This window comes from Heteronotia binoei, chromosome 21 (assembly GCF_032191835.1).
Source record: "Heteronotia binoei isolate CCM8104 ecotype False Entrance Well chromosome 21, APGP_CSIRO_Hbin_v1, whole genome shotgun sequence".
Taxonomy (NCBI): domain Eukaryota; kingdom Metazoa; phylum Chordata; class Lepidosauria; order Squamata; family Gekkonidae; genus Heteronotia; species Heteronotia binoei.
In genome coordinates, this window is record NC_083243.1 from 179,749,447 (window position 1) to 179,771,346 (window position 21,900).

Below are 21,900 nucleotides of genomic sequence, written 5' to 3' on the forward strand. Positions count from 1 at the left end.
ATCTCCTGTTAAAAGATCTCAGGAGATGGACAGCTACTGCCAGTCAGAAAAGACAACACAGAACTACATGGACAGATAGTCTGATTCAGTATAAGCAGGAACGCAGTTCTGTCTGGCTTGGTGTAAGGGTGTGTGGCCTAATATGCAAATCAATTCCTGCTGGGCTTTTCCCACAAAAAAATTCCTATGTGAAACAATTGTGATGTCAGGGTGTGGCCTAATATGTAAAGGAGTTCCTGCTGGGCTTTTCCTACAAAAAAAAGCACTGAGTATAAGGCAGCTTCACCTGGTCATACAGCATGTGTATCCAGTGTAGGGCTTCCTGGTCTCCTTCTACAGTGGGACTCTATCTACCTGCAGCCCAGATTCCCCATCACTGCTCAGTAAAAAAGAAGAAGAAGATATTGAATTTATATCCCACCCTCCACTCCAAAGAGTCTCAGAGAGGCTCACAATCTCCTTTACCTTCCTCCCCCACAACAGACACCGTGTGAGGTGGGTGGGGCTGAGAGGGCTCTCACAGCAGCTGCCCTTTCAAGGACAGAGGCTCAGAGCGGCCTACAATCTCCTTTCCCTTCCACCCCCACAACAGACGCCCTGTGACGTGGGTGGGGCTGGAGAGGGCTCTCCCAGCAGCTGCCCTTTCAAGGACAACCTCTGCCAGAGCTATGGCTGACCCAAGGCCATGCCAGCAGGTGCAAGTGGAGGAGTGGGGAATCAAACCTGGTTCTCCCAGATAAGAGTCCGCACACTTCACCACTACACCAAACTGGCTCTCTTCCTCCCCCACAACAGACACCCTGTGAGGTGGGTGGGGCTGAGAGGGCTCTCACAGCAGCTGCCCTTTCAAGGACAGAGGCTCAGAGCGGCCTACAATCTCCTTTCCCTTCCTCCCCCACAACAGACACCCAGTGAGGTGGGTGGGGCTGGAGAGGGCTCTCACAGCAGCTGCCCTTTCAAGGACAGAGGCTCAGAGCAGCTCACAATCTCCTTTCCCTTCCTCCCCCACAACAGACACCCTGTGAGGAGGGTGGGGCTGGAGAGGGCTCTCCCAGCAGCTGCCCTTTCAAGGACAACCTCTGCCAGAGCTATGGCTGACCCAAGGCCATTCCAGAAGGTGCAAGTGGAGGAGTGGGGAATCAAACTCAGTTCTCCCAGATAAGAGTCCGCGCACTTAGCCACTACACCAAACTGGCTCTCTTCCTCCCCCACAACAGACACCCAGTGAGGTGGGTGGGGCTGGAGAGGGCTCTCACAGCAGCTGCCCTTTCAAGGACAACCTCTGCCAGAGCTATGGCTGACCCAAGGCCATTCCAGAAGGTGCAAGTGGAGGAGTGGGGAATCAAACTCGGTTCTCCCAGATAAGAGTCCACACACTTCACCACTACACCAGACTGGCTCTCCAGTAAAGCAGCAGGAGAGGGATACATTGCATTCTGATGCTGTGATGTCACTTCTGGTGTAACATTAGAAGTGAAATCATAATGCTGGTACAACACTCTAGGGTTTCCCTCCAGCCTCCTTTCTCCTTTGCGGACTTAGTCCCAATTTGCTGGATACTGGTATGCGTTCACTATCTCTCTTAGTAGTATGCTTTTGAGCTTAGCAGTGGACTTCACTGAAGCTCAAAAGTCATTTGGCAATGAACCTGGCCCTCTAACAATCAGTATCTGAAGTGCCCTGTACAGACATCTCCGTTCTATAAAGCTGCCTCCACCTCACCTTACTGCTTGCGTCTCCTTCACAAGTGCTATGGTTGCCCTCACTAGTTGATTAATACAATGGTTCTGAAATGCAATCTAAAATATACTTCCTGAAAATTAAGTCCAGTTGAATCCAATAGGCATATGCACACTACATACTTTAAATTGACTTATTGCATTTTACCTCAACTTTCAGACATTAAGCAAACAAAAAAAAAAAAAGTATTATTTTGAAGGTGATCTTGGACAAACCTTGGGCAAACTGCAGATCTTTATTTAAAATATTGATACTCACACTCACCAGCATTGCAGGGGAGGGGCTGTAGAGAGATTGGGCGTTTTCGCACTGACCTTACTCCGGAGCGACGTCCCTCTTCACCGCGCAGGGTCTGCGCGGATTTCGCACCAATTGCTCCGCAGAACCCGGAAGAGCCGCAAAGTCCCACGGCTTTTGCGTCGCAAATATAAACTGGTTTTTGGCGGTTTACATTTGCGACGCAAAAGCCGCAGGACTTTGCGGCTCTTCGGGTTCTGCGGAGCAATTGGTGCGAAATCCGCGCAGACGCTGCGCGGTGAAGAGGGACGTCGCTCCGGAATAAGGTCATTGTGAAAACACCCTTAGTAAAGAGGTTCCTTCCTTCTAGTCACTTCCCTTGTATCGCTCTGTCTATCATGAGAACTAGTTATACCTTTTTTCAGTCTCCCCATCCTAGCTTACATAGCTAGCTAGAAGCCTTTACTCTGCCTTTGCTATCTAACAATTTTAAACTGAACCTATTTACCACTTGGTTCTTTGATAAACAATCTAGGAATTGGCTGTATGGTAAATGTTTTACCACTGAGCCGCAGCCCCTCCACAGTGCTTATTTCATTGATAAAATTCTGCATATAAACTCTGATAAAACCTCTCCATACAGCCTCTTATGTTCAGCCTAACATGAAGGAATTAATTGAGAGCTAGGGGAACCTGGTTGGTGGGCAAGGATTACCAGATTGTCAAAAGGTATGTTGAAAATACAATGCCAACAAAATAAGAACAAGGCATTTCATTGTTGGGAAGAACTGTTGTAGACTGACAGTCTCAAGAGCCGGTTTCCCTTTAAAGCCACCAGCCTAGAAGGCAGTTAGAAGCCAAGGCAGGGAGTAGCTCTGTCAGCACCAAGCAGGTGTGCAGCTGGTGAACGGCCAGCAGCTTGAGGGGAGGGGGGCTGACATCTATTCAATGAATAAATGTAAAAGAAAAAGACGACCCTTTTGCCTGAGAGACAACTTCCTGAAATCAGACTATAAGTAGAAACAGCAGGTAAAGAAGACAGACACAGTCCCTCAGTTACTCTCTCGAAAGCACTCTTCTGGAGGGTTTTCTTTTCTTTTCTTTTTTTGCTACCTCCTCCCCCAGAGGCCTTGTTAAACTGCTCTAATAAAATATGATAGAAGCTGTTTAAAATGCACAAACAGGAACAACAGAAAGCCATAAACATGTTTCCTGCTGTTATAGCTGAGATGAACAGCCCCGCTCTCTAGTGAATATGTGAAGGGTTTTCTGCAGATGGTTGGAAATGCGATGTGAGCAAGTGAACAGGGAAACATTCTGCTCTTGTCCAAAGGACCAGTTTCTTTGTTCTCCTGGCACCCGGCTTTTGAGGAAAAAACAAGAGGTTTGAGAAGAGGCAGCACAGTAAGCAGAAAGCAATAGAAGAGCAATAGAAGAGGAGAAGGATGTAAGCAGCTTTGGGTCTCCATTGGGGAGAAAGGCAAGTTATAAATAAATTATGTGTGCAAGCAAGCAAACAAATAAAGGCTCACATCCAAAGCCAATCTACTTTACCCTGCACCTTATAACAGCCAGGATAATTCAAAGGAGGCATACAGAGGCCTATCTGTGTGGCTTCAGGTCAGTTCCTTAGCTTAGCACATAATAAGGGTAGGAAGCAATAAAAGGAAAAGATATCCCATCGCATGGAGTTTTGAGTCTTCCATTATGTGGATTTTTCACTCTCTGGTCTTTTGATTTCCCCAAGATGCCATGAGGACTACTTTAACCCCAGTAAATGCCCAGCACTGGTATATGCCACTCCAGGGCTGATAACAGATGGGCTGTTTGGGCTGACACTGAGACGCCTCAGAAAGCAACATGAAAAATGCTTCCAAATGCTAACATCCGCCACCCATTCCCGTCCTGTACTCACCGCATCCTATGGCGTCCTCAGAGCAGCTTAAAAAGCTACCACTGTTTAAAGTGGTAGCAAATTTCTGAGCCACACGCCAGTCGCCCCTTTGGTGTCTGGAGTCCTCCTAAGCTGCCCCAAGCCACTTCCAGCCTTTTTTGTTAAAAATATATATTGCTTTTAAGGGCATAGGCACATGGGCGCTTGAGCATGCATGCACATGACCAAAAAATGAATTGGAAAAAAAGAAAGAAACCCAAACCAAGCGGCAGGGATGGTGTGCAACAGCCGTCCAATCACTCTAAAGTTGCCCCAATCTCTAGGAATTTCCCAAGAGAGAGTTGGTATCCCTAAACCTTCCCCTTTCAGAAACCCCAATGACATAGCCCTCTCTAATTTAGAAGTGGGCCCAATGAGGTTTAACTGATAGGCCATCAGAAGAAAATTTCCAGCTCTGTAAAATTCCTCTTCCTAATATGCTGTATCATGAGTCTGCCCTGACCCACTCCAGCTCGTCTTTGTGTCTGCCTCAAGTTTTTATTTAAATGCCAACAAAGGGCAGCCATCAAAGGTTCCCAGAAAGTTCAATAGATGTGGATTCGTATAAGTATATCATATTTCCCTCCAGATGTAGCTTCAAAAAGTAAGCCAAATCTTATCCAGTATTATCGAAGATTTCAGGTTTTCACGGCTGGTAACATCATTAGGGTTTGTAGAGTCTTTCGGGATCAACACAGGACTTGATCCCGAAAGACTCTACAAACCCTAATTATCCAGTATTCCTTCTCATGATTAGTTTGACCATTACAAGCTTGCCTCTGTTCAGCCAGCCAGTTCCTTGACTGGAAGTTTGGGCACCCTTATGAGAAAGGTTGGACAGTTATAGAAAAGGCTACAAGCCTATAGGTACAATACAAGGCAGCAAGACAGGAGGTACAAGTGTCAGGTACTCAAAGGGGCATCCCTCCTTTCCTGCAAACTAAGATTAAAGGGACTTTTTAAAGTTAGACACTCTACAATCCCCAGTGTTAGTTTTCCTTCTTTGGAGAAGAGAAATTAGCCTAGATATCCCATGCCATCCTCCTCTGTTCTATGACCTTCTAAATTCCAACCACATCCAGTAATTCTTCCTTGGCTTCTGTGTTATAAAATTTTTTACAGACACCTAGACTTCAGGCCTGCTATAACGTTATTTCAAGAGCTTTACGGAATGTATACATACTGCTTTTTTTCAGAGATAAACTGTTGTTGTTTTTAAATGTTGACCCATATGTAAAAAAAGATCTCCCCCTTCCCCAACTCTTCCCGGACTGCCAAGGAGGCACAGCTTGGCAGGGAGATCTTTTCTCTGCCCCTGCACTTCCCAGGCTGTCCGGGAGATGCCCAGGCTGGGCATTCCCTCCCTCCTTTCTTCCCTCCCTCCCTCCTCCCCTTCTTGCTCTCTTCCCTTCCCTTCCCTTCCCTCCCTCCCTTCATTCATTCCTTCTCTCTTCCTCCATCCCCATCTTCTTTCTCTCTCTCTTTCCCCTCCGTTCCTATTTTTCTTTGTTTCTTTCGCTGTTTCCCCTCCACTCTCCCCCTTCCTCTCCATTCCATTTCTTTCTTTCTTTCTTTCTTTCTTTCTTTCTTTCTTTCTTTCTTTCTTTCTTTCTTTCTTTCTTTCTTTCTTTCTTTCTTTCTTTCTTTCTTTCTCTCTCTCTCTCTCTCTCTCTTTCTTTCTTTCTTTCTTTCTCTCTCTTTCTCTCTTATTTTCTTTCTTTCTTTCTTTCTTTCTTTCTTTCTCTCTCTCTCTCTCTCTCTCTCTTTCTTTCTTTCCTTCCTTCTCTCTCTTTCTCTCTTATTCTTTCATTTTCATATGTCATAGCTTTCTTTCTCTTTTATTTTCTCATTAGCATAACTCATTTGCATATGCCACACACCCCTGATATCGGGAGGTGTGATGAATGCAAATGAGTGATGCTACCGAGCTCTTGCACCCTTTTTTCCTACAAGGTGACCCCTGGATACACGTATCTGATGAAGCAGGCTTTGATTGTCAAAAGCTAGAAATCTTGTCGATAGGTCCAAGTGGGCACCCGGGTTGGTCTGAAGCAATAGAACAAAGCAGTAGACAAGCGCCACCTTTAAGACCAACTAACTTTTATTCAGAATGGAAGCCTTTGTATGCTCTAAGCAGACCATCAAGTCTGATGAAGTCTGCTTAGAGCATACGAAAGCTTGCATTCTGAGTAAAACTTAGTTGGTCTTAAAGGTACCACTTGTCTACTGCTTTGTCTTAGAAATCTTGTTCATCTTCGAGGTGCTACTGGACTTAAAACTTGCTTTTCTGCTGCATAGAGTGACGAGAAGAGCACAAAAGATTTGTGGATGTTCTCTCCCCTCATTGGTGGATCTGTATAATATGGGATGTAAAAGGAAGACACAAATGATCCTAAGGGACCATACACATCTGGGCCATTTGCTATTTGAGATCTTACCGTCAGGTAGACGATATAGAGTGTTGAAGGCTAGGACAAACAGATTTAAGGACAGTTTCTATCCAAGTGCTGTGGTTAGGTTAAATGCAGGGTTATGAATGACTATTTGTTTTAGATGTATTTAAATGGTTTAAATGGTTTTATGAATGATTATCTGTTTTAGATGGGTTTAAATGGTTTTAGATGTATTTAAATAGTTTATGAATATGTGTGTTTGATGTGTTGGTATGTTTGTGGAAGAGCACCTCATTTCGTTGCTCTCTTTTGTTGAGAACAATGACAATAAATGTATCTATCTATCTATCTATCTATCTATCTATCTATCTATCTATCTATCTATCTATCTATCTATCTATCTATCTATCTATCTATCTATCTATCTCAACATGGCTACCTGTCTGAACGATGGTTGTAGAAAGAAACTTTATAATATGAAGGCTGTTTCTCCAAACAGTGAATTCTTATGGTGTTAGCAGTGAAAACATGCAGGCTAAGCACCTTCTCTTAAATGGGTTGTTTTATTTATTTCATTGGAAGACGCAGAGCCGTGCCACATTCCTGTGCACGCATAGATCTGCTCCCAGCACAGTAGAGAATCAGACAGACTATACATGCGGGAGCTTCATGTGTTCCCCAGGGCATAGGCAACAGCATCTAAATTGGCATGAATATTTGCTAAATGCTCAAGAACATGAAGAAGGGAAGAAAGTGATCAATGATTATGATCAATGCACAGGTTACTTGCATTCAAAAGAATCCTCTGTCATTTCTCAGGGCTATTGTTATTCTCACATGCAGTCCCTTTCTTCTGTACTGCACATGCTGGGGTTTTCATATGTGTTTCTCCATCCTCCTTTCTCATATACAAGCCTGTGAAAAGACCCATTTAAGAAGGTAAGAAGAGTGGTAATATAACCCGTTTTCGCACACAGCTCACCTCGCAGTCACAATCCTGTTCCCTCCGCAGCGTCCAGTCGGATTTCCCACCATCTGCGCTGAAGTTACAGGAAGTGCTGCGGCTTTTGCGTAGCAAACGTCAACTGGGTTTTAGCGGTTTACGTTTGCTACGCAAAAGCCGCGGCACTTCCTGTAACTCCGGCGCAGATGGTGGGAAATCCGACCGGACGCTGCGGAGGGAACAGGATTGTGACTGCAAGGTAAGCTGTGCGCGAAAACGGTGATGGATACAAATGTAAAGATCCGCATAACAAGAAAAACGTTATGCGATCTACTGTACGATGTAACACTACTGAAAAGAACTACCAGTCTAAAGCTCATATAATTGCTTTGTTTATTATAAATCTAATGCAATTATATTTTTAAAAAGAAAGCGAGAAGGAGGAAGGTGAAACCAACAAAGGAGCAAAGGTCAAAAAGGGTCTGGTGGACTCAGTGCAGCAATGAGATGAGGGGCAGGAGAAATGAAATTGAAGCGTAATTTTGTGCAAGAAGAGTCAGGCCTCCTCTTGTTTGCTCATCCCTGCAGTTACAGATCAGGTCACCCTGCCTCCAAGCCTTATCATATATGTATGACTCAGGGTCCTCCTTGCCAAGCCTTCACGATGCTTGAGAGAAGCGTGGTGCTTCCGGTTCCCCTGGCCACAGAGTCTACAGGCTGAGGTCCATGAAGGCACTGAGGGCCCAAGCGTGATCTTGAGAGTTAACCCTTCACCATCCAAATGATGTACCAGGGTGCTCAACTTGACCCACGCTACTGCCGCCAAATAGAGGGACATACTCGCTGCTTGATCAACCCTTCCCCACCAGCTCCTGACACAGGCCATGCCGCAGATCACCCTGAAACCCTCACCCATACAAAGCCCTGCCAGCCAGATCAACAAGGTGATCATACCCGGTCTCCCAGTCCAGGTGACACTTGCTGGTACACTCTGCCAAGTGTCTCCAGCAAGCTGGTCCCTGCCAGCAAAATCAGCCAGGTAGCCATACCAGGCTCCTAAGACCTGCATTGCATCATTTGCAGCTGCTCCATGCCTTTGCCAAGTGATCCATTGCACTCTCAGCTGGACCCCACCATCCATCAATAGTACACCTGACTGCAACCAAAAGCCACATTGGCAATGCCTACAGGTACTCCTTGCCTCTGTGAAATGTGTCTGCCCATATCTTCTTTCCATGGCTGGTCCACTTGCCATGATCTTGAACACTGTTTACACACCAGCAATTGAGTAGCAGTTGGTCAAACTTTGTGTGACTTCATTTGTTCATATTCATTCTTCATTCTCCTGTTTTCATGCCCTCTATTAGCTTGAAAGTGCCTCAGGGAAGAGATCTATTTTTGTTTTGCTTATATTACTGTATTAGGTACTCTTTTGTCCTAGATTACATTATTTCTGCAATGGCAGTTTAGCAGTGTGAAAGTTTAGGGAGTTATTTCAGTTTTTGTGGGAAACTTATCTCAGTGTTTTCCATTTGTTGTTGTTGTTGTTGTTGTTCAGTCGCACAGTCGAGTCTGACTCTTTGCGACCCCATGGACAAAGTCATGCCAGGCCCTCCTGTCTTCTACCATCCTCCAAAGTCTGCTCAAATTCATGTGAGTTACATCAGTAACGCTGTCCAGCCATCTCATCTTTTGCCATCCCCTTCTTCTTTTGCCTTCTGTCTGTCTTAGCATCAGGATCTTCTCCAGTGAGTGCTCCGTTCTCATTTGGTGGCCAAAGTATTTGAGCTTCAGCTTCAGTATCTGACCTTCCAGGGAACAGTCTGGGTTGATTTCCCTTAGGACCGACTGATTTGATCTTCTTGCAGTCCAAGGGACTCTCAAGATTCTTTTCCAGCACCACAGCTCAAAAGCATCTATTCTTCTGCGCTCAGCCTTCCTTATGGTCCAGCTCTCACAGCCATACATTACTACTGGTAACACCATCACTTTGACTATACGGACTTTTGTTGGCAGGGTGATGTCTCTACTTTTTATAATACTGCCTAGGTTCACCATAGCTGTCCTCCCAAGGAGCAAACATCTTTTAATTTCATGGCTACAGTCATCATCTGCAGTGATCTTGGATCCCAGAAATGTGAAGTCTGTCACGACTTCCATGTCTTCCCCTTCTATTTGCCAAGGTGTGATGGGGCCAGATGCCATGATCTTAGTTTTTTTGATGTTGAGTTTCAAGTCTACTTTTGTGCTCTCCTCTTTCACCCTCAACAAGAGGTTCTTTAGGTCCTCCTCACTTTCTGCCATTAGAGTGGTGTCATCTGCATATCTGAGGTTGTTGATGTTTTTCCCGGCAATCTTAATTCCGACTTGTGCTTCATCCAGGCCAGCATTCCTCATGATGTACAGTTGCTTCTTGACCCTTATATAGGTTTCTCAGGAGACATGCAGTGTTTTCCATAGCAAATGCATGAAGTGTGTAAGTAATACATGCATGTATATGCACCTTTAATTATCCATGCATACCCTTTGATAAGCCTCTAAGGAACCTGATTGGCCCTGTTTTCCACGTTTGTATGCACCAGGTATTTAAAAATGCATACTTTGTCCCAAGTGGGCACGTTTTACCATATGTGATGGACTTGTGATATTATTAAGAAATATTGGATAATGGTTCATGAACTGTTACAAAAAAATATTGAAAATACAAGTCCAATTTAGACTAGAAGTGTTTTTATTGAATATTTTACCGACAGAACATTCAAAGGAGGCCAGACACTTGATGATACATATCATAACAGCAGCAAGAATTTTGGTTGCTCAACAATGGAAACATCAGGATATTCCAAAGAAGAAGGACTTAATTGAAAAGATTCTGGAAACAGTGGAGATGAACACACTTCCATTGCTTTTGAAGGAAAGTCTACAAGATGTAAAAGATGTCCTATGTAGATAAATGTCCTATATGGGACATCGTAAATAGATCCCTCTCAGAGGGACGTTTTCCAACACCTCTTAAAGAGGCTTAAAAAAGATTACATCAGATCCGGCCAAATTGGCACATTATCGGCCGGTCTCAAATTTACCATTTTTGGGTAAAATCATTGAGAGGGCAGTAGCGTCACAGTTGCAGAGTTTTCTGGATGACGCTTCCGTCTTAGATCCTTACCAATCCGACTTTCGCCCAGGTCATGGGATGGAGACAGTGCTGGTCACCTTGGAGGATGACCTCCAGAGGCATCTGGATCGAGGCGACGTGGCACTGCTGGTGTTGTTGGATCTATTCGCTGCGTTCGATATGGTCGACCATCAGTTACTGACCCGCCGCTTCGCCAACGCAGGGATTCGGGGGTTGGCCTTACAATGGCTTTCCTTCTTCCTTGATGGTTGGGGACAAAGGGTGGCAATTGAAGGAGACTTGTCCCAGAGGCACTCACTAGATTGTGGGGTGCCACAAGGGGCAGTGCTCTCTCCGATGTTATTCAACATCTACATGCGCCCCCTTGCCTAGATTACCTGGAGGTATAGGCTTGGGTGTCATCAATATGCAGATGACACCCAGCTCTATCTACTAATGGACGGTCGGCCTGACTGCGTCCCAGAAAATCTGGACCTGGCGCTGCAAGCCGTGGCAGGTTGGCTCAGACTGAGTAGGTTGAAGCTGAATCCAACGAAGACAGAGGTCCTTTGCCTAAATCATGGCAGTCTGGGAAGGGAAATCCCTCTTCCACCCCTCCCCCCGTTACTTGACCCCCGCCAGTGTTATTTACTTAAAGTACTAATGTTTAAAGGTACCCTTAACTAATAAAAACAAAAATTAATATTCTTCTTTTTTCTAAGACTTAATCATTATAAAAAATTGTCCAATGTCCTTTTATTTTCCACTTTTTTTACATATCTTCTGAACTTTTTCCAATCCATCTTAAAAACTTCTAAATCATAGTCTCTTAAAATTCTTGTTAATTTGTCCATTTCACTCCGTGTCATAACTTTTACAATCTAATCCCATTTCTCTGGTATTTTTTCTTGCTTCCACAACTGCGCACAGAATGTCCTAGCAGCTGAAAGCAAGTACCAAATTATAGTTCTATCTTCTTTTGGAAATTTTTCCATTTGTAATCCCAACAGAAAAGTCTTTGCAACGTTCTTAAATTCATATCCCAAGATCCTAGAAATTTCTTGTTGAATCATCTGCCAATACTTTTTTGCTCTTTCACAAGTTCACCACATATGGTAAAAATAACCTTCATATTTTTTTACATTTCCAACATCTGTCTGGCATCTTATTATTCATCTTTGCCAATTTCTTAGGAGTCATATACTATCTATACATCATTTTAAAACAGTTCTCTTTAATCCTATGACACGTCAAAAGCTTCATAGAGTTCTTCCACAAATATTCCCAAGTTTCCATCCGTATTTCTTTAATTACATTAATTGCCCACGTAATCATTTGAGATTTCACTTCTTCATCTTCCGTAGTCCATTTTGAAATTAATATAATTAATATAATTTTGAAATTAATTTTTCATTGTCTCCAAGCAGAACTTTTTCCATTTCTGTTTGCTCTTTTCTTATTCCTTCAGTTTTAATATAATTCTCCACCAAGCTCTTTATTTGTTGCATTTGAAACCAATCATATTTATTATTCAGCTCTTCAGTAGTTTTCAATTCTATTTTTCCACTTTGTATTTTTAATAGTTGATTATATGACAACCACTTTTCTTCACCCGTCTCAGCTGTTATTTTTATCACTTCAGCTGGCACTATCCACAACGGTTTTCTCTCATCTCCATATTTCTTATATTTCATCCATGTATTTAGTAAGCTGTTTCTTATATAACGGTGAGAGAAAAAGCCGTCTGTTTTTTTCCCTATAATACATATAAGCGTGCCAGCCAAATTTATTTCCATGACCTTCCAACGCTAAGAGTTTTTTGTTTAACAACATTATCCATTCTTTTATCCATAGTAAGCAAACTGCTTCATGATATAATTTTAAGTCTGGGAATTGAAATCTGCCTCTCTCTTTTGCATCTGTTAAAATTTTCATTTTAATTCTTGGTTTCTTCCCCGCCCACACAAACTCTGAAATTTTTCTTTGCCATCTATTAAATTGTTTACTGTCTTTCACAATCGGAATAGTTTGAAACAAATACATTATTCTTGGTAGAATATTCATTTTGATTGCGGCTATTCTACCCATCAGTGACAAATTAAGTTTATTCCACTTTAACATATCTTCATCCATTTTACGCCATAGCTTCTCATAACTATTTTTGAACAAATCAATATTCTTCATTGTTATCTCCACACCCAAATATTTTACCTTGGAGGTAACTTCACAGCCCGTTAGTCTCTGCAATTCTTGTTGCTTATTTATTTGCATATTTTTACATAGAAGTTTTGGTTTTTCTTTATTAATACAAAGTCCGGCCAACTCCCCATATTCTTGTATTTTGGCTAACAACAAAAGTGTGACTTGTATGGGGTTTTCATTTATAAACATTATATCATCTGCAAATGCTCTGTATTTGTAACTAAATCCTTTTACTTTCAATCCTTCTATTTCTTTATCTTCTTGAATTTGCATCAGTAATATTTCAAGAGTCATTATAAACAACAGTGGGGAAAGTGGACAACCTTGTCTTGTACCTTTACTAATCATGTCTTCTGCATTTATACATAGCCTTGCATGTTGTTCAGTATATATTGCTTTTATCATTCTTATAAAGCTTTCTCCCAGCAACATTTTCTCCATTACTGCAAACATAAAATCCCAATTTAAATTGTCAAATGCTTTCTCTGCGTCCGCAAAGAATAATGCTACTTCCTTTTCTGGATGTCTTTCATAATATTCTACAATATTCACAACAGTTCTGATATTGTCTCTTATTTGCCTTTTGGGAAGAAACCCCATTTGATCTTCCTTTATAAAATTTATCAAATAGTATTTCAACCATTCTGCCAAGATTCTTGTATATATTTTATAGTCATTATTTAATAATGAAATTGGTCTATAATTTTTTATGTTTGTAACATCTCTATCTTCCTTTGGAATCAACGAAATAACAGCTTCCTTCCACATATTTGGTATTTTCCCTTTTGTTCTTATCATATTCATCAATTTCTGAAGTTTCGGGATTAACTCCTCTTTGAGGGTTTTAAAAAATTTAGCTGTATATCCATCTGGCCCAGGTGCTTTTCCATTTTCCATTGCATTAATTGCTGCTTCAATTTCTATTTTTTCAATTGGATCGTTCAAAACTTTTCACATATGTTCTGCTAAGGGTGCTATTTTTATCTTTTGTAAGTACTCATCCATCTTTCCTTTCCTTATTTTAACACCTTTAAATAACTTGGCATAATACTTAAAGAATTCTCTTTTCATTCCTTCTTGATCTACCACCTCTCTTCCATCCACCACAATTTTATTAATAATTTTACTTTCTCTCTTTTTCTTCAGTTGCCAGGCCAAATATTTTCCGGGTTTGTTTGCTCCGTCAAAAGATTTGTGCTGCAATTTTTTCAGATTCCATTCCAGTTCTTTATTTAACAAATGTCTCATTTGCATTTGTAATATTGTAATCTCCCTTATAATTTTCTTTTTCCCTGGCCTTTTTCTCAGTTCCCCTTCTTTTTTCTTTATTTCATTTTGAATGTCCAACATCTGTTTTTCTTTTGCGCTCTTATCTTTGTTATTCAATGTAATCAATATTCCTCCCTTTACTGCTTTATAAGCATCCCAGACCGTCTGAAATTCTATATCCTCTTTATCACTTATTTGGAAGAAAGCTTTAGTTTCATTTTCTAGAGATGTCACTATTTCTTTATTCTGTAGTAAATCTTCATTCAATCTCCATCTTCTCAATTTCTTAGACAATGTTGTAATCCACATTATTGGGTTATGGTCAGCCCCAATTTTAGGTAAAATCTCTATTTTCTTTGTTATAAGGCCTAAGTCTTTAGTACCCCACAACATGTCAATTCTGGAAAAAGTTTTATGTCTTGCTGAAAAAAAGGTATAGTCCCGCAATCCAGGATTAAATTTCCTCCATATATCCTCTAAATTTTCTTGTTTGATCAATTCAAAAAAAGATTTGGCAATTTTCCTTCCTTATTCTTTTTTTTACCCCCAGACCTATCCAGTGTGTTCTTAATTGTTCCATTAAAGTCCCCCATTATCAAAACTCGGTCATAAGTCAGTTCATCAAATTGTTGTATAATGTATTTTTAAAAAGCATCCTTTGCACCATTTGGTGCATACAGTCCCAATAACAACGGGTTTTTTGCATTTAATATTATTTCTACCGCTACAAATCTTCCATCTCTATCTTTAAACACTAATTTCAGCTCCAATTCTTGTTTACTATAAAAAATCACTCCCCTTTACTTCTGTTCAGCCAACGAATAAAATTTTAGTCCCAGTTGTTTATTCCATAAAAATTTGTAATCCTTTTGTTTGATATGCACTTTTTATAAACAAACTATATTACAATTTTGCTTTTTAATCCAATGAAACGTTGCCTTTCTTTTTTGTGGTGAATTTAGTCCATTTACATTCCAAGATAATAGTTTGTAATCCATCATGGTGCTAATTCTTTATGTTCTTCATGAAACCTACGCAGTTCCTGTGTGCTTATACTTGTAATCCTTTTTCCTTGCAGTTCAAAGCTCAGACCTTCAGGTATTATCCATCTATACCTCATTTCATTGTCACGTAGTTTTTCTGTCAATTTTTTATATGCTTTTCTGTCATTTATCACTTATCTTGGCAATTCTTTCATGATTCTTACTCTGCTGCCTCCCACTATCAATGTCTTTTCAAAATTTTTATTCAAGATTTTTCCCACCATTTCTTTTGTCATATATCTTATAACCATATCTCTTGGTAGATTATTTTTCTTGGCATATAGTGAGTTCACTCTATACATATAGTCATACATGCTTCTAGTTCCTTCAGGATCTTCCTCCAAAAATTCTGCAATTATTCTTATTATATATCCTTTCGAATCAGTCTCTTCATCCTCAGGTACTCCTCTCAGACGTATCTGGGTTTCCATCAATTTGCATTCATGAATTGCCACCTTTTCTTGCATTTTTAGCAACGTAGAATCAGGTACTTTCACGCTCTCTTCCACCTCTTGCACTTTCTTTGATGTTACCACAGTCTCATTTTTGAGATCTTCTATATCTTTCCTTAGCTCTTCAATGTCTTTTCTAATTTCTTTTTTAGAAGCAGTTATCATGTCTCTCACCCTTTAATCATCATGGCTTCCATTGCTTCTAATTGCTCTTGCATTTTCTCCATTGAGGCAGTCCTTGCACGGGTTAGCTTATGCTCTGACATTTAAAAAAACACCAAAAATTTTGACCTCTCCAAATTAAATTTAAATAATCAGGTTTGATAAAGTAAGGCTTGCCCTTTTCAATAAGCCTAATTTAACCATCCTCAGAGCCTCCTGGGCTCAGATATTAATTTTTAAAGTTTTTATTTCTTTCAAAATGGCGGTCGCAACTTTCTGCTTCCCTTTAAAAAAAATTTCCTTCAAAAGGCTTCTAAAATAATTATCAGCGATAATGTCCAATAGTATTTACCTTATAATTGTCACCTCTGTCAGCTTCACCAATTTTTAACGTCCCAAACACTTTAAAAACTTTGTTTAAATTTTGACCTCCTAGCAATGGCCGCCAGGTTTTCTATGATATTATAGTCCTAGAGTAGGCTAGCTGCTTCAATGATTTCCCTTTTCCATCCAACACTTCCTGCTTTTCTTGCCACCAAATCCCATTTTCACTGGTAAAAAGATCTTGCGATGTTTGACGTATTTCCTGTGTTGACTGTGAGAGCTGCAAATCTGTGATGATGGGGCTTTTTCACCCAAACCACAAGTAGGCAAAACAATAAATTCCTTTCCACTTTTTAGCACTGTCCTTCAAAATTTACAAAATTCAAATTTCTCCTCTTCTCCCCTTTTTCTTCCAAGCTTTCTGAATCTCTATTTCCCACCTTCTGATTTTATTTTGTTTAACTTTAAATAGTCCCGGAATGAAGATAGTCATCAGTACCTTTTTCTGCAGTTATCCAGATCCAACACTGGTCTTGTATAGCTTTAGATGTTTAGCAGTCTCAAAGAAGGTTAGGATCCTGTCGAGCTTATGTCAAATAAAGGACTCTGGAAACTTCTGCAGATGATTAATATTCAACTCATCTCCAGAGACCCCTCAGAGCCTCAAAGGAGTCCCCCCCCCCCGGGACTCCCTTTTAGCCAAAGTAAATCTTCTCAGAGTTTCCTGTGCATATCTTGGACTGATCTCTAACTGAGAAAAGTAGGCAGTAGGCATTAAATTGCCCTCCACTACCCCGAACAGAAGCCCCAGCCTGCTCCCCTTCTGAGAAGCAATTCAGCTCGGCATTTTCCGACCCCGGAAGTCAGGACCGTCTCTTCCCATATGTGCCCCAGAGTGTGCTGAGATCAGGTGCACAAAATCTTTGGCCAATCCCCTGGCCGAAGGAGGCCAAATTGAAGAGTATGAGCGAAAGGGCCTTTTCGATCGCAGCTCCACATTGGTGGAACCAACTACCGGATGAAGTGCGGGCCCTGTGGAATCTTGTTCAATTCCGTAGGGCCTGCAAGACTACCCTTTTCCAGCTGGCCTTCTCTTAAGGTGGATTTTAGTCTACTACATATGGCCATCATAAATTATAAGAGGAGAACATCTAGGACATAGCACCTGTAAATGTTAGTTTTTAACTTTGATGGTTTTAATTACATTGGTTTTAAGGTAATTAATGAATTATATTGTATTGATATAATGTTTTATATTATAATTATATATTTATTATATGCTGTGAGCCGCCCTGAGCCTGCTGTGGCGGGGAGGGCGGGATATAAATTATTATTATTATTATTATTACAAATTTGGAAACCTTTTAATGATTGGCTTAATGCATTGATGTAACTCCTGTATCTTAAAGGTTGCATATTATATTCTATCCCCATATTTCTGAAAGTATAAGTGTAAACAAGTAGATTATTAAGAATTAACTTGCAGTCTCTATGTAAATAATGGAATAACATGTTGTAGCTTTTTGATGCAGAAAATAAGATGATTGATTTTATCCCTTTTCCTGTCCTCCATCCCTTCTTTGTATTTCCCTATCCTTGAGCCTTTTTCTTTATAAACTGAATAAAATCTATTGAAGCACAAAAATGCATACTTTGCTTCCTCACTTTCTTGTTACAAAAAGTATCAAGTTCAATTACCATAACATACAGAGCTGCCCTTTAGAAACAAGGGATGCCAGCTCTGGGAAACTCTGGAGATTTGGGGATAGACCCTTAGGAGGGAGGGGGTTGAGGAGAGGAGAGATCACAGCAAAGTATAATGCCATATAGTCCACCTTCCCCTGTTTTCTCCAGGGGAACTGATTTCTTATCACTGGGACCAGTGGTAATTCAGGGAGATTTCCAGGTTAGCAAACACAATATATTAGAAACACAACTTAATTTCCATGGTTTTCAGTGAGATTTAATCCCAACTATAGTACAGTCATATTGGTTCCTACAATCCATCCTTTTAGGTCAATCAACCAAATTGTGTCACATTTTGTGTCCATTTTGGTTGGTCCCAATCAAAGCTTTTTTTTGAGCAGGAATGCATAGGAACGCAGTTCTTGCTGGCTTGGCATCAGGGATGTGGCCTGCTGGGCTTTTTCTACAAAAAAAAAAGCCTTGTGTGAAACAATGGCGATGTCAGGGGTGTGGCCTAATATGCAAATGAGTTCCTGCTGGGCTTTTTCTTTTTTAAAAAAGGCCCTGATCCGAATAAAAGATATTTCATAGGTTTCATTCTTGGTTTCGAATTTGGTACCTTGAAACCTTTGGGTTATCCTGTCTTTTGGAGGATGTGATAATTATGGGGCTCATAACTTTATCGCCGGTAAAAGTTCAATAGCAGACTGGCTCTGCTGTACTATAGGCTTGTCAAGGAAACAGGAATCAGGAAAGATCAACTCATGGAAACACTGATGAATGGGGGGAACTGATTTATATGCAGCCGAAACCAAACTGCAGGCTCCTGCCAAGCCATATAGATGTGGTGGCAAGACAAACAGAGAACTTGCAGAGCAGCCTATGTCAATATAAACACCACCACATGTGATGAGGTTCACAGAGTTCATGCAAACACTGGAGAACAACGGGGAAGGGAGTGCAAAGTTTAAGCAATCCCGATGATGGATCCAGGAAAAAGAGAAAGGTTACCCAGAACAATTCTCATCTTACTCTTAACCTGTTTGTCATTGCGAGTGGTCAGCCACACGGGCCTTTCGATTGCATAATTAATGGAAGCAGATGGAACTTGACCTTTACAGAACACAAAGTTGCGAATCTGCAATTTAGGAGTTTCGTTGCAAAGCTCCTGAGGCCCGTATAGGAGGTTCCCTCCCCGCTTTTGTTCATATCTGCTGACATTTCTTTGCCCCAATACCCACAGTTCGAGTTACAGATATCGGGATGATTCAAACATTTTAGAAAGAGAAACTAAGCTGAGGCCTTTGATTACAGCGGATGTGTGAAAATAAGTCTTAATACACTGGAGAATGGACAGTAAATCCCAGGATTCTTATTGCCCAAAGATGGCATTTATCATATGGCTGCCAGCCTCCAGGTGGGACCCAAATATCTCTTGGAATTACAACTAATCTCCAGATGCAGTTCACTTTCCCTAGAGAAAAAATGGCTGCTTTGGAAGGTGAATTCTATGATGGCTGCTTTGGAAGGTGAATTCTATGATGGCTGCTTTGGAAGGTGAATTCTATGATGCTATACCCTGCTGAGGTCCCACCATTCCTCAAACACCACCCTCTGGGGGTGCCACACCCCAGATCTCCAAGTATTTTCCAACAGGGAGTTAGCAACTCTATGTCTTTGGAGCTACCAAGTATAGGGTTGCCAGCCCCCCCCCCCATGGCAGGGGGATTTGGAAGGCATTCCAGGGATTTCCTGGAAGTGACATCACCACAGTTTACCCAAATACCAGAACAAATACCAGTTTGGGGGTAGGGTTTTCCCTACTGGTTGGCAGTGGATAGAAGCCCCCAAAACTGGGGTACCTCTTGACAACCCTGACCAAGTATGTAACTAACTTTGAAATTGTCCAGTGTTCTTGGAGGAGACAGACATTTTAAAAAGCATCGGCCATTTTGTGTTTTGTGAGCACGCTGTGCTCACTGCTCCCGGTGTCTTGGGAAAGAGACCTGTGATGGACAGAAGGCTCTCCTTCCCCAAAGCAAAACACAGTAATTCACTTGAGCCTATGGGAGTGCTACTCCAACATCCAATCACTTTTGAGAAGGGCAGGCCCGTAGCAACGGGGGACCTGGGGGGGCGGCCGCTCCTCCCAAACCCCCCTTTCACCAGTATGGCCCCTCCTGGCGGCTCCACTCTCCCTGCCTCTCTCTCAGCCCCCGCTCTCTCTGCTGCCACTGATCTGGCAGCCCCCGCTCTCCTTGCTGCTTTTGAGGCCCCCGTCCCCCTCCACAGTGCCTCTCCCTTCCACCCAGCCACCCAGTGGAGCGCCGGTTCTCGGGACTCTTTCAAGGTCACCTCCCTCCCTACCAATCAGCTGATCAGCAGGAAAAGTGGCAATCCAGGGAGGAAGTGTGGAGGAGGCAGCGGGTGCTTTTTTAGCAACTCACTGTCCTTCCCACCATTGCTATCCCAGCACTGAATGTGCTGAGAGCACCAGAAAGCCGGCATAGGAACTGCCGGCCTTGGTGCTGTTTTTCCCGCTGATCAGCTGATTGGTGGGGGGGAAGCGGCCTTGAAAGAGTCCCGGGAGCTGGTGCTTCACCGGGTGGGTGGGAGGGAGGCACCACAGAAGGGGTTGGGGCTGCCAGAGCAGCAGGGAGAGCGGGGCCACCAGAGCAGCAGCGGCGGAGAGAGCAGGGACCGCGAGAGCAGGTGGCCCCTCCATCTGAAATTTTATTCCCTGCCCCCCATCTAAAATTTTCTGGCTATGGGCCTGGAGAAGAGGGGTTGTAATGTTGGAGGGAAACACAGCAGGAGTTCAGTTCAGTTCTGTTTCAGGGCGAGAACAGTGAGAGCTCAGGTCTGGCTCAGGAAATGAGTAAACAGAATGAAGGGTAGTGTGGCGGAGTGGTTTGGCTCCACTTCTGACAGAGAATACAGTATCCAATTGTTAGGCCCAGGGCCGGCTCGCCCACTAGGCAAACTAGGCAGTTGCTTAGGGCATCGGCAGGGGGGACACCAAATTGGATTCCCCCCTCCTGGTGCCCAAGACAACCACCCAGTTTGCCTCTGTCCCACCACCACTGCTGCTGCCAGCCATACACAGCCCCCTCCCTTCCCTTTCACCACACTCTGCCTGCCCCCCACCCCCCAAAGCTCGGCGCCGCTGCTGTTGCTAGCCAGCACCTTCTCTTCCCTTCCCAGCCTTGTCACACTTTAGGGGGAGGGGAGGGGGCAGACAACAGAGTGCGGTGCTGCGGAGGGAGGGAGGGAGGGCGGTGGTGGTAGGGCACCAGGCAGGGATCCTGCCTGGGATGCCATGCACCCTAGGGTCGGCACTGGTTAGGACTGTCTCTGGCAATGAGCAGATCTTGTGCCATTTGAAACTAACTCTCTAAATCAATGTGCCTCAGCCAGGTTTCTCTTTTGTGCTGCTGAGTTGTTCCTAAAAACCAAACTGTAAATAAATAAATCTTCTTTGTGGTTAATATACAAATCCTGCCTCAGCGACCTCCATAGTCTACTAACCTCTTAGCAGCAAACTCAAAGCCCAGACACTCATTACCTTTAGAACACCTGGTAGCTGAGGGGACAGTTTAAAATAAACCTGGTTCCCCCAAACTCATAGGAGGCTGTGTGGGGCCCCTCAGTTAATAGAAATGATCTGTCCCAAGTTGGTGGGATCAGTGGGATGCAGAGAAAAAGTTTCACAAGCTGTTATCCAAGGTGGTGAAATATAAAGATATAAATATTTAAGAAATGTGAGGTAAAAGTTTTGTCAAAATGCCTCCTAAGCAAGTAAAAGCACTCCCATAAAACTGGACCCCATTGTCCAACGTTCTGGGATCCCTGATTTTTTATGACATTTGGTGAAAAAGCATCCACTCATGAAAATCTGCCATTTTCCCTGCATGGAATACAGCGAGCAAACAACTGATCCTCTCTTAATGAAAACAGAAATGAACCACAATGAATCTTTACAATACATTACCAAGAATTCTTAAAACCAATAACCTTCCCTTTCTTAAATAACAATACAGAATTAAAATGATATATATATTTTTTAATTATTGACCAAAAGGTATAATCTGGAATCTTCCGGTACATTCCTGAAGATCCAAAGGAGAGACACCATGTGATATTACCTTTTACTTGTATGTCAGAATTAGGGTACTCATGCAGGTTCCTGCTCTTAGGTTCATAAAGCAGAGACAGGCATGCTCCAGATAATACCCATTCATTACAAGGAGATAAAAGGGTCGAAGCAACTGGTTTCAGAAGAAGCGGTCTCATGCAGTCTACACTTCTAGCCAACAAACAGTACTAACTAAGCAAGGACTCTACCCCATGAGACAAACTCCCAAGAATAACAGGGGAGAAGCAGACCATTCCATTGTAATG